Below are 13355 nucleotides of genomic sequence, written 5' to 3' on the forward strand. Positions count from 1 at the left end.
ATAGACCTGCAGCCAGAGTTGGAATACCAGAGAGGTCTGTTTTGGTATGGGTCGATCTTGTTGATGGTCGTTTCAGCCAGACAACGTAAGAGGTTGGTGATAATAGCTGGACTGTACGCCAGGGAGTGACCACTAGCCAGGGCTTCAGCCACCGGTATATTTTCGACCAAGCATTCATTTGACTTGGTACAATAGACAAACTTGTTGTACTAGTAAAATAGGAAAGCTTCGTGCTCTCCCTTTCGTAGACTCTCCTCCCCTTGGCCAGCAAAATGGAGGATGAGGGTGTTGAAGAAGTTCTTGTGCAACTTCTAAACTTCTTCTTCTGAAGGCTCTTCACCTTCTTGGCTCAGCGTCTCGACGGCCCATTCTTCGAATAGTACTTTAAGGTCGAGATTCAATGGGCACCCAAAAATGGCGGCATCTACTAGGACACCAGAGAGAGGGGTCCCAAGGATGGTTGAGATGTCAAAAATGGTGGGGGTGATAGGGCCGAAGGGAAGGATCATGGTGTTGGTGGCCGAGCACCAGAAGCTTAGAGCTACCATAAAGAGTTCTTTATCTATGGCAATCTCCATGGTCGAAAGTTTAATGGCGTCATGGATGTTGGGAGCCTTCCATTCTTTTCCGAAGAACTTTTCCATCTGTTTGACCCAAGTAGGCCAGGTCGCGTTGGTCAAAAGCCAGGCTCCTTGGGGCTTCGTCAAGCACCACTTCGACCAATCAAACCCTTGCAGCAAGGGTGTCAGGCAGTGGTCTTTGAAGAGGTTGATGATAGACGATGGCACTGCATCCTTGAAAAGTAGTCCCAGGATTTGATGAGTGGCGCTTAAATCACTCTCGAAGCGCAGAGTCTTGACGACGCTCCTATCAATGAAGTCTTTGCACTTGTTGCATTCGTCGGAGAGCTTGGAGATGAATGAGGCCATTGATGAAGACTCGAGGATTTCTGGGTTAAGAGCTTGGGGTTTTTTAGGATTTTGAAAGCAAAATGGCAAGAAGGTTTCAAGGGCCTTGGAAAGTGTAAAGTACGAATGGAAAAGATTCAGGTATTTATAGGCATTTTGGAAGGAAGGTTAAGGGTTTGATTTTCAAAATTGAGGATAAAATCAAGCGGGAAAGTTGCTAATCATTGTGGATATTCAGAGAATCCAGGCGAAAAGACCGAGGTTTTTTGCGGTTTGAAGATGCACGATTACGTGTTACGGCGGGTTCAATGTAGAAGAGACGTTTCGACTGTCGCAAATTTTCGAGGGTTATGATTAAGGACTGCTAGGTTAATCAAGGGACCGACACATGGCAGGACGGTTGGAAAATCAAAATCGTGAGATCATGTCTCATAAATACGCATGGTGGTATTTCGTAAGAGGGTTCAATGTTTGTTTTATGACGGTTTCGCTTCTTCTAGGCCGAGGCTCGAACCAAGGAATATAGGTCGACGACCTCAGAAGCGAGGGGGCAATGTTTGGGCCCAAAATACTGGTTTGGGCCAAGCTTAGGATTGTTCTCGGCCCGCAAGCGTTGCTCAGGGGCCGACCGTGTCCTATCAGGATGGGGTAGTTGAATCCTGATACAATAAGGACTTTCGACAGGATGAGGATGCTGAAACTTGGGAATGAATACGGCCTGATAAGGGGATGAGTTCAAAGTTCTAATAGGAGTAGGACTGGCCAAGATAAGATTGGATCGAGGTAAGGAGTCCTAATCTGAGTATAGTTTTGATTTGATCAGAAATAGGTTTGCTACTATAAATAGATAGAGGGGTGCATCATTCAACTCTCTCCAACTCAACACACAAACTGCCCTGAGCAAACCCTCGCTCTACGCGAAACCTCTCAAACATCTTAAGATTTTTATTTTCTTTTTCGCCAACACATCTTCAGTTTGGATAAACAGCACTGTGAAGGCAACCAGCGAACACCTTCAGTTTGGACAAACAGCGCTGTTGCCATAGAATCAGCCGACCTCGGAGTACCTTCAGTTTGGATAAACAACACTGCGTCGAGGCCGACTGGTTACCTATCCAAGTCTCGGCCAAGAAGGATTTTTTAGTTCTTGTTGGCAGAGGTCATCTCATTAGCCTTCTCGGCGAAATGAGGTATTACGAATTACTAGGCTCAGAACATTCAATGCCGAGTTGTTTATGATTGGATACTCCCAAGTGGGATTTAGAGTTCGCCATTCAGACGGCCGAACTATGTTTACGATTAAGACGTACATTTGCTTTGAGTACTTGTTCCCATATAGTTTGGTGTCGATTCGGCGTGCTTATACTCTTAGGAATATAATCACTGTGACTGAATCCGGCGCCGACGATTTGTGAACTTCGTAGAACTAGCAGCCTTGTCTTCAGGCTCTAGAACCCAAAGGCCAAGACGTGTTCCTTCCTCGGCACAGTCGCAAGATCGAGAAGTCAGTTGCGCGCTCAACGCAACATCAGCACATTTTACTCCTCGGCCAAGCTCAGTTGACGAGTTGGCATGCCCCGCAGCAACCGAATGATGTAGTTAGCTCATTAGTTACTCGGCATACGCGCCACATAGGCTTGGTAGTTTTTAGGGTCAACACATTCCTAATCTAATAGGACTGCAACACGTTGACTTTTATCTATGTCATTATTTGCATTTTAAATTATTTACATGTCATTAGATGTCAATATTAAGAATGAAAAAAAAATTATTAACCATTTCCAAATATATATTTTTATTATTTTTCATATATTTCTATTTTTAATTTGTACCCTTTTTAAAATTTATATCAAAATTCTTTTTAGTTTTTATTTTTTACCCATATTTTAAGATCTATTATGTAACCATTTTTTTTAAATTTAATTTGTACCCATATTTTTTTTGCTAAATGTACCCATACTAATTTGTCACATCCCGGCCCGGGCCCCCACTATGTCCCGGGCTCGACTCCGTTGTAGCACGATATTGTCCACTTTGGGCCCCAACCATGCCCTCACAGTTTTGTTTCTGGGAACTCATACTAGAACTTCCCAGTGGGTCACCCATCCTGGGAATGCTCTCGTGCTAACTCGCTTAACTTTGGAGTTCCAATGGAACCCGAAGCCAATGAGCTCGCAAAAGGCCTCGTGCTACGTAGAGATGGGAATATACATATAAGGCTTACAGGATCCTCACCCCTAGGCGATATGGGATCTTACAATCCACCCCCTTAAGGGCCCGACGTCCTCGTCGGCACACTTTCAGCCGGGGATAGGCTCTGATACCAAATTGTCACATCCCGGCCCAGGCCCCCACCACATCCCGGGCTTGGGCCCCGACCACACCCTCACTGTTTTATTTCTGGGAACTCACACGAGAACTTCCTAGTGGGTCACCCATCTTGGGAATGCTCTCACTCAAACTAGCTTAACTACGAGGTTCCGATGGCACCCGAAGCCAATGAGCTCCCAAAAGGTCACGTGCTAGGTAGAGATGGAAATATACATATAAGGCTTACAGGATCCTCACCCCTGGGCGATGTGGGATCTTACATAATTACATTTATTTTTGTATGTTTTAAAATATATCTATAGTTATTTCTTAAAGTATATTAATTATTACGTGGGTACATTATTTTTTTTCGTATAACTATACGAAGAACAATATTATTATATTATTGATTATTACGTGGGTACATTATTTTTTTAGTATAACTATATGAAGAACTATATTATTATATTTGTTGCAGTCCTATTGGATTAGGAATGTGATTGTGTAAATCCTAGTGTGTCTAGGGATATCTTGGAATATTCCCTAGGGTTAGATATTGTCCTCTTAGAGTTATAATCCTATTAGGATAAGGAATTAACCTTCCCTACTACTATAAATAAAGGCACAATGGGGGTGAAATAGAACACACCTCACAATTACACATCTCTCTCTTCCCTCTCTATGTGCCGCACCCCCTCTCTCTGGCCTCTGCAATTATTATGTAAATTATGCCTACAACACGTTATCAGCACGCTCTTGACGTTGTGCTAAAGAGAGTTTATGTTATGCAATTAGCAACCTAAATATTAAGCTACTAATTTCACGTTTTAAACTCGCAAGTGCACAAGATCAAACACATAGTATAGAAAGCAAGTACGAGATCATTCCCACGAGGATTGTACTAATATGTATCTAGACTATGATTCCTAAAAATTTAAATTAATTAATTCACAAAACTAGCAAATATGCAACTAAAGTTTTACAAAATAGTTAGAGACGTCTTAAGTTTAAGTATAAAAGCACAATATAAAGAACGTAGGCAATTAAAAGTAGGGAATTGTTATTAGCACTCCAAAAATATCATTCTACACTCCAAACTTTCTATATTAGGAAAGAACAATACACTTGTGAGGAGTGTGGAATGAGATTTTTGGAGTGCCAATAACACTTCCCTAAATGTAATTGGCAATAAGGGTTTTGAAAATGATGTTTGAACGGTTAGGACTTTGACTTCCATCTCTAACCTTTTTCGCCTAAGCAACCGATACACACTATGATACAAAATGGATTTTTGATGCTTTATGTTTGTCAACCTAAATCCATGGTATCTACTCTTTAAGTTATTGATTTCCCTAAACAACGAATTAGGCATGGGTGTCTACACTAACTCTTTTCATTCTCGAAGTATTTAGCATGGTATCTACTAAGTTGCACTCTGAGAAAGCATAATACAACGGAAATCGGCAAACACACGAATCCTAGAACATGGTATCTATTCCAGTTATTCATGAAAATTTATTCCAAGAACCGTAACTAGTTCTCTTGTTACTCGGCATAAGTACAAGACTCGATCATCCAAATTTACCCATGTAACAAACTCAATTACAAAGCTATTATATGGTGATCAATGATTAAATAACTCAATAAGATTGGAATTAAAATTGGAATTAATCACTAAAGCATCAACAAATTGTCTCATAACAAAAGTGTATTGAAAATACTCAAGCAAACATGATTAGGACTTCAACCAAGTCCCAACTATGAAATTTAGTTACTCATAATGTAAATGGGCAGTAAAGACAAACAAAACAGAAATTAAAAGGAGAAGAAGAAACTTTTCCATGACGAATTGCAGAATGGTGCTCTGGTCCTTCCTTTTTCTCCCTTCTAGTTGTAACCGACAAGGCAATTAGCCTTCTTTTCCTTATCAAGCTTAATGAGCTTTAAAGTCTCATTATATTACAAAGACTGTTAATTTACTCTCTCTCATACTTTTTGGCTTTCTTCAACTGGTTAAAACTCCTAATAAATAGGAATTTTAATCTTCCTTTAATCTATCACATAGATACATGTTTCTAGAAAACTTTGTATTCGCGCCCAACCTTCTTGTACTAAAACTGCCATAACTCCCTCTAGAAAAATGATATTCACGAACCGTACTAAAACTGCCATAACTCCCTCTAGAAAAATGATATTCACGAACCGTAAAATTCTATGGAAAATAGACATCCGTGGCTTTGCAAGCATATATGGCACATCTCCTGGTTCTTCCCGAGTGAATACAATTTAACGCACGAACACAGCTGATCTGCACAGGCTGTGCTGATGACATAGGATTGTAAAAGCCTTTTTATCTCCTTTTGCCATCTTTGCTTGTTAGAAGAGTAAGACAAAGGTGTAAACAAGGAGAATTATTATATATATAATAGCGAATTTAAGAGCATAACATTTTATACTTCAATCATGAGAGTATTACGTTTTAATCATTTTTTATGATTAATTCTTTTATTATATTGATCTACTTGCTATTGATTTAATTTAATTTTTGGGTAAAAAATTGTTTACTACCCTCATGTTTCGTGGTTTTCAACATTTAGTACATCAAGTTTTTTTCGTCCCAGAGTCATACCTAAAGTGTAAATTTTAGGGCAGTCTCATACATCCGTTAGTCAAACTGTTAAGTCTCCCGTTAACTGTGACATGGCGTCCATGTGGACAATGACTGGGTGCCACGTGTCACCCACATGGAAATTAAAAATAAATAAAATAAAAAATTATATATATATATATATATAAATAAAAAATAAAAAATAAAAAAACCTTCATCTTCCCCAGATTTGGAGGAAGAAAAAAAAGGAGAAGGAAGAAGAAGGAAGAAGGAGAAGAAGGGGAAGGAAGAAGGAGGAGGGAGGAAAGAAGGAGAAGAAGAAGGAAGAAGAAGGAAGAATGAGGAAGAAGAAGAAGAAGAAGAAGAAGAAGAAGAAGAAGAAGAAGAAGAAGAAGAAGAAGAAGAAGAAGAAGAAGAAGAAGAAGGAAGAAGGAGAAGAAGGGGAAGGAAGAAGGAAGAATGAGGAAGGAAGAAGGAGAAGAAGAAGAAGAAGGAGGAGGAAGAAGAAAAAAAAACAGAATCTGCAACCCAGATTCGAAGGAAGAAGAAGAAGAAGAAGAAGAAGAAGGAAGAAGGTGGAAGAAGGAAAGAAAAAAAATCGAATATGCATCCCATATTCGGAGGAAGAAGAAGAAGAAGAAGAAGGGGAAGGAAGAAGGAGGAAGAAGAAAAAAAAAAAAAAACCAAATCTACAACCCAGATTCGGAGGAAGAAGAAGAAGAAGAAGGGGAAGGAAGAAGGAGGAAGAAGAAGAAAAAAAAACAAAATCTGCAACCCAGATTCAGAGGAAGAAGAAGAAGAGGGAACAAGAAGAAGGAAGGAGGAGGAGGAAGAAGAAGAAGAAAAAATAAACCGAATCTGCAACCCAGATTCGGAGGAAGAAGAAAAAGAAGGAGGAGGAAGAAGAAAAACAAAATTTAAAAAAAAAAAAAAGAAACCGAATCTGCAACCCAGATTCGGAAGAAGAAGGAGAAGAAGGAAGAAGGATAGGAAGAACGGGAAGAAGAAAAAAAAAAAAAAACCGAATCTGCAACCCAGATTCGGAGGAAGAAGAAGAAAAAAATAAAAAATGGAACCCAATTCGTCCCCCCCTTCCCCCCCCCCCCAAAACCCAACCCCCTGCAACCCAAAAGAAGAAGAAGGAGGAGAAAGAAGAAGAAGAAAGAAAAAGAAAAAAAAAAAGACCGAACCCCAGAAGAAGAAGAAAAATGAAGAAGAAGAAAAAGAAGAAAGGGAAAGAAAAAAACAAAAAAACAAAACGTGGATGACACGTGGTACCCAGTCATTGTCCACATGAGCGCCACATCACAATTAACGGTAGATTTAACAGTTTGACTAACGGATGTATGAGACTATCCCAAAATTTACACTTTAGGTATGACTCTGAGACGAAAAAAACTTGAAGTACTAAATGTTGAAAACCACGAAACATGAGGGTAGTAAACAGTCTTTTACCCTTAAGTTTTCTTTGTTGAATGTGATACAATGCATTGAAGATGCAATTCCGGCTTTCCAAGAAGGATCTTCCACAAATTCAAAGGCTTTTGTTGTTTTCTGCCAATCAGGTACGCTTAAAATAAAGGAAGATATTTGAAACGACCAAAATATTCCCCATGATGCATGAACCCCCTACATTTATATTTTCCTTCCGATATATATATTGTATATATTTCATATATTTGTCAATATATATATATATATATATGTTTCATGTATTACGCAATTTTTGCTATGTGGAATTTGTGAGTCAAAGAATCGAAAGAAATTAGAAGCAATTAGGGTTTTTCAAACCCTAAGAATTTCAAAAAAAAAAAAAATCAAAATTTATGGGAAATTTGCAGCTGAGCAACAGCCCACAGCCGCGCCACCACGCCGACTTGACACTAAGCCGAGTCTATAGCTCGAGGCTTGGGAGTTGGAACGACGTTGTTTCAACGTCCATGTGAGGCAGTAGTTTTTTTTTTTTTTTTTTTTTTACTTTACTGTATGCGTAGAACAGGCTCTTGGCCTGGGTTTAAAATTTGCATGGCCCTGCAACCTCTCCAAGCCACATAATAACCTCACTGGGCCCCTTTCTCACAAGCCAGCCTGCGCAGACTAAGCCAGCGATGTTGGGTTTGTCACACCCACTCGGCCTACCAAGCCAGCATTGATGAGCTTGTCCAGCACCAAAGGTGGGCTTTTCGCACACCAGCCCAAAGCCTGTAAATGCTAGGCTCCCTCCCGAGTTTTTCGCCAGCGTCCAGCAGCTTATGAGTTGCTGGGCTTTTCCCATACCTTTGGCCTAAATGCTGCAACAAGTTTGCAGCTTACCCTGCAGTGGACTAGGCTGCTTGGTAGCCATGTCCCCAAGCCTAAGGACCTACAATATTTTACATGTTGCAGGGCCGTGTGTTGCAGCCAGCCCATACCTGCTAGGCTGCATTCTTTTTTCGACCCAATGCCATATTTTGGCATCCTCTGGTTCTTAACCATACCCAAATATTTTTGGGACATTTTTTGGTTAACGCTAATTAAGATATAATTCACTTGTCACTTGGCCCACCGCCAATTGAAGCTAATAAAACCCGAATGCCATTATTTTGCTTCCACGATCAACCCAGTATGGTCCCGATTTATTGAATTAATTAAAAGTGACCAACAGTCTATTAATCTGACAAGAAATCTAAAATTATTGGCCTGAAGCTTTTGGACATTAACGATTCAATAATTTATTTCATTTCTTTGAACCGTTGACTATCTTTCGTAGTCCCGATGCACTCACACTTGGGTTCATGAAGCAATCCACAAATTCACTACACTTTATTGTATATTGTCTTCTGTATTCTTGTTGGTATGCCTATATGTGAACCGAATGTTCATAACTAAATCAAACCTATAGTTTCAAATTTAGTGCATTTGAAGCCCGAAGTTTTCTTAAAATAATACACCCATGAAAACCCGACGTTTTTTCATAAAACCATGTCTTAGAACCCCGAATGTTCTACCTTTGATGCTTGTGGATGTTTTATTGCCCATAGCACTATTCACAATCTTGTTCCCTCTATTCAGTGGATTGTCGAACCGTGACAAGTTTGATTTTCTTGATTTGTACGTTTCTAATAGAAACCACTTTATGTGGGGTACAAGCGTGAATCTCCACTTGACTATCAAGTAGTTGAGAAACCATTAAAGCTAACAATGGCATGGAAGAGCTGAATAAGCCTCTGCCATGATCTTCATTCGAAGACCTATGCCCAAAGCACTACAAGCGGAAGTACCTCCCGAACGAGGATTCCATGGCTCTTTGGTTCGCTCATACGAACTGTCTAATCATGAAAGATATTGCCTGAAGCACACCATGATTACGTCCATGAATAAGTACAATTTTGAAGTTTATAAATCTAATCAAATTTTGATTGGAGAATACTTTTCTCATCCTTCTATGTTTCTAACTTGCTCTTGAAGCAGCAGTGTAGAGAGTGGAAGTTTACCAAATTTACTACCATAAATGTGAGAAAAATGTATAGACCCAGCCTCGGCTAGAGTCTACTGAATGGCTCGACCCAATTCGGTCAAGGCCTACAGAATGGTGGTGCCTTACTTCGGCAGGGATGCACCAAATGGCATGCTCTACTTCAGCATAAATGCACTAAACGGTATTGCTCTGCTTCGGTAGAGACCTACCAAACAGGCCCCTCTAGCTTCGGCTAGGAGCCTACCAAACCCAAGTCTAGGTATGTCTCTCTCACGATTCAATTTCAAGTTTGTTTTTACAACCTATGGTTGAATCAAGGACAACCAAGGTGTTGCATCATGCCGAAGCGTGATCCTTGGCACCTAAGACCTAAAACTTCAAGAATTAAGGATATTGTTCCTAAACCTTAACCCTGCAGAATCTACTTCTGTCTCGATGGAATAAATCATTGGTTATGCACCTGTTTGTACCCTTACCAATGTCGTTGAGGAGTACCATTCTAGTAGTCAATATGTGAGATTGATTTTGCTCCACCAAACATCATTGGAAAAGCAGAATTTTGACATGAATGGCCATGTTGGCCGAATCCACCTTAGTAACCTTGGCTTACTTTGTGAACATTTTTCTATGTTCTTGGATTCACATTTGGTGTTTGTTTAGTTATGGATAATCTTATTGATATTGTCCTCGAATATGAATTAATTGAATCATGTTTCTTAATATATGTGACCAAATTCAATTAAACATGTGATTAGGTAGGAATGTGGGAAATTAGTTGTCTGGATGAATACGATACTACGCACACTAACTTTATACCTAAATCACATCTTTAGGAATGACTTCAGGTCTATCCAACCTGATTAGGAGTGTATGAATGGCACTAAAGTACCATTTAAGAGACTTTATATTCTCCCCGTTCTGGAAGAACGTCGTTGAGTTTTAAGGATATTTGAGAGAACAATGATTATGAATGAAACCATTGAAGAAAATAAAGTGAAATATCCTTGCACCACTTCCAAAAAAAAAGCCTGAAGCTTTGATTTGGGGCCAATGGGCTGTCTCCCAACTAGGAACACGCCACATGTGGCCGGCCTGGAGCCTGGTGATTAAGCAGTTAACTTGCCTTGGAGCGACCATTTGGGACATTTAGGTCGAACAATGATGCCACGACGCATCTCCTTACGCGAAGTAATGATGTTATGCTTACAAGCACACTTTGCCAAGCCTGCTCATTTAAGGAATTTGATTTCTAAATCATCCCTAGCAAAGATAGGGAATGACCTTCTTTTCACAGTGGATTTAAGGGAATATATGTGGACTAATCCAACCAAAATGCGGAACATATAAATACTTATAGTTTTAGTTGATGAATCGACAAACTGGTCACATGTTTGTCCACACACATTGCTACTAAACCTCATGGCCAATTTTAAGGGTTCACCACCCTACTTATCCCATAAAATCTGAAAAACTGGATAATGCTGGAGAGTTTATATCGACGGTTTTCAATAAGTATTGCATGCCTTTTCGGTTTATAATTGAACATCGAATTCCCATGTTCACCCCAAAATAGCCTCATAGAGCGATCATAAAGCGCAATTTAATTGATCGCCCAAACCTTAGTGAACGCACTAAGTTTTCAGTTTCTGCCTAGGGTTATGCAATCTTGTACGCATCTATGTTTGTCCACCTTGAGGCCTATTGCCACCCAACCTATTCGATGTTACAGTTGGTTACTGGGTACGACCCTGACATTTGTACTTACACGTTTTGGGTATGCATTCCATGTGCCAAGTTGCGCCGTCGCAACTTACCAATATGGGCCCTCATAGAAGGTTGTGAATATCTGTTGATCATGATTCTCCTTCAAACTAGCTCCTTTAGAGCCCTTGCAAGTGATCTCTTTACCGATCATTTGCGGATTATCACTTCAATGAGATAGTCTTCCTGTCATTAGGGATAGATAAGAACATCAAAGTTCTTGTAGAACGACGCGAACTTGCATGGACGTTGCCCATTATGTCTCATCTCGATCCCCATACCGCACAAGTGTGATGAATTCTATCTTTCAGAATGTTGCTCCAGACACATTCCTTTGATCTAGCCGAAGTGACGAGATTATATACTAGCTGTAAACTTGCCTACAAAGATAGACGTACTTAACGAACGTCAAGTCAACATCCTGGAAAAGTGTGCCGCCCTTGTTGGACGGTTTGGCCACTCCTATTAGATGATCCAGTACATTAACGGATAACCAATCAATTTGTCTTGGCCTGAAGCACGACATATCACTCAGTTCATAGAATTCACTTCCCTAGAAGAGGAAGGTCACAACACATAATGAATCCATACTTGATTGTTGTCTCAAATCATTTACATCTCATGAGATTAATCTAAATTACTCCTGAGACTTGAAGTTCTTGGTCCAGTATACTAGTTTGGATAAGATAAATGGAATTGGAATAAGATTATCATTGATGATGTTTTCACTTATATGGTAGCTACCGACTTAAAAGAAAAACGACGATATCGAACCATGTTCCATTGATTAGTAACAATGCATAACTGATTGGACAACCAAAATCACAATCCAGGTTTAAATTTCTTACCAAAGTGTGTTTGGACCTATCATTCACACAATATCCAAGGTAACGCTGTTGTGTTACATGTGGGAAAGAAAACGTACTGAGATGAATGAAATAGTGTGATATGATCCACACCTTACGACCCAGGTTTCTCTCAAATGCCCTGTGATTGACTGCAGCATTACGAATGTTGTTAGTGTTTCTCCATGGGGATATAGATACGGAGATTTACATGTAAGTTCCCAAAGAATTACATGGACTAGTTCAAATAATTCCAAACCACAGAACACCCTCTTAACTTATTTAAGGCGTTCACTTAGGAATTAAAACAATCCAACGAATGTGGTATAACTATCTAAGTGATTATTTGATCAGTTATAGATGAATTATGCCCTTGCGTGTTAAACTATGAAGTCTTATTCCGAATTGTTAGAGTTACAGTTTATGTTAATGACATGCATCTCACCAAGACTCTAAAAGAGCTTGAGAAAACTATCTTGCACCTAAAGACGGAATTTGAGATGATGGATCTTGGGAAAACTCATCTTGACTTGAAGTTCAAGCATTGTTTTGACGGTACTTTGGTCTACCAATCAAACAACACCTCGAAGGTGTTACCTTTGAGTATACCTATAATCTTCCATACACTATATGCAAATGAGACCCTGGAAGAGGTTATGGAATCCAAAGTTCCATATCTGAGTTCAACTTTGCGCTTGTTATACTTAGCTCATTGCAATTAGAAAGGACATCTCCTTCACAGTTGATCTATTGATAATGATGCAGCATTGTGCCTACACTCAACCACTGAATTGGTATTAAAGACGTTTTTCCGCTACCCTAAAAGGTACTAGGATTTGGGCTAATCCTAACACATCCCGAGCGGATTTGACCCCCTTGATCCTTAGAATGATGCTTGCCTTGTTTGTTATGCTGATGTTGGTTACTTATCAAACCTGCACAAGGTAAACCCCCAAATGGTTATGTCCTTCCCTTTAGGGATATCGCAATATCTTGGAGGTCCACGATATGACCTTAGTTGCGAAATCTTCAAATCATTCCAAGACTCACCTCAATTCACTACGCCACATGTATGACATGGTTAAGAGTTCTTGTTGAGCATATTCAAAGTACTTGCAGTTTTCATCCATTGTTGAGTTTCGATGATCCATGAAGACAATGCCTCATGTATCCACTCGACCAAGACATGATACATCAACGAAGTCAACGCCAAGACATATTGCGTCTACATCATATCAACAAAGCATCAGAATATTAAAGTCATGCAAGCCAATCCCAGACAACATTGCCGACCTCTATATGACGTCACTACTAAAGTCAACCTTCCAGAAGCTTGTCCGAGGAATTGGTATGTCTAACTATTCATATGCAATGCTTGTAGTTCTCATTTGGAAGTTCTGTCAAACTCAGGGGGAGTATCTAGAAGTATACTCACTTGATCTTAATGTACTCTTTTTCCCTACGAT

This window comes from Malus domestica, chromosome 16 (assembly GCF_042453785.1).
Source record: "Malus domestica chromosome 16, GDT2T_hap1".
Taxonomy (NCBI): Eukaryota; Viridiplantae; Streptophyta; class Magnoliopsida; order Rosales; family Rosaceae; genus Malus; species Malus domestica.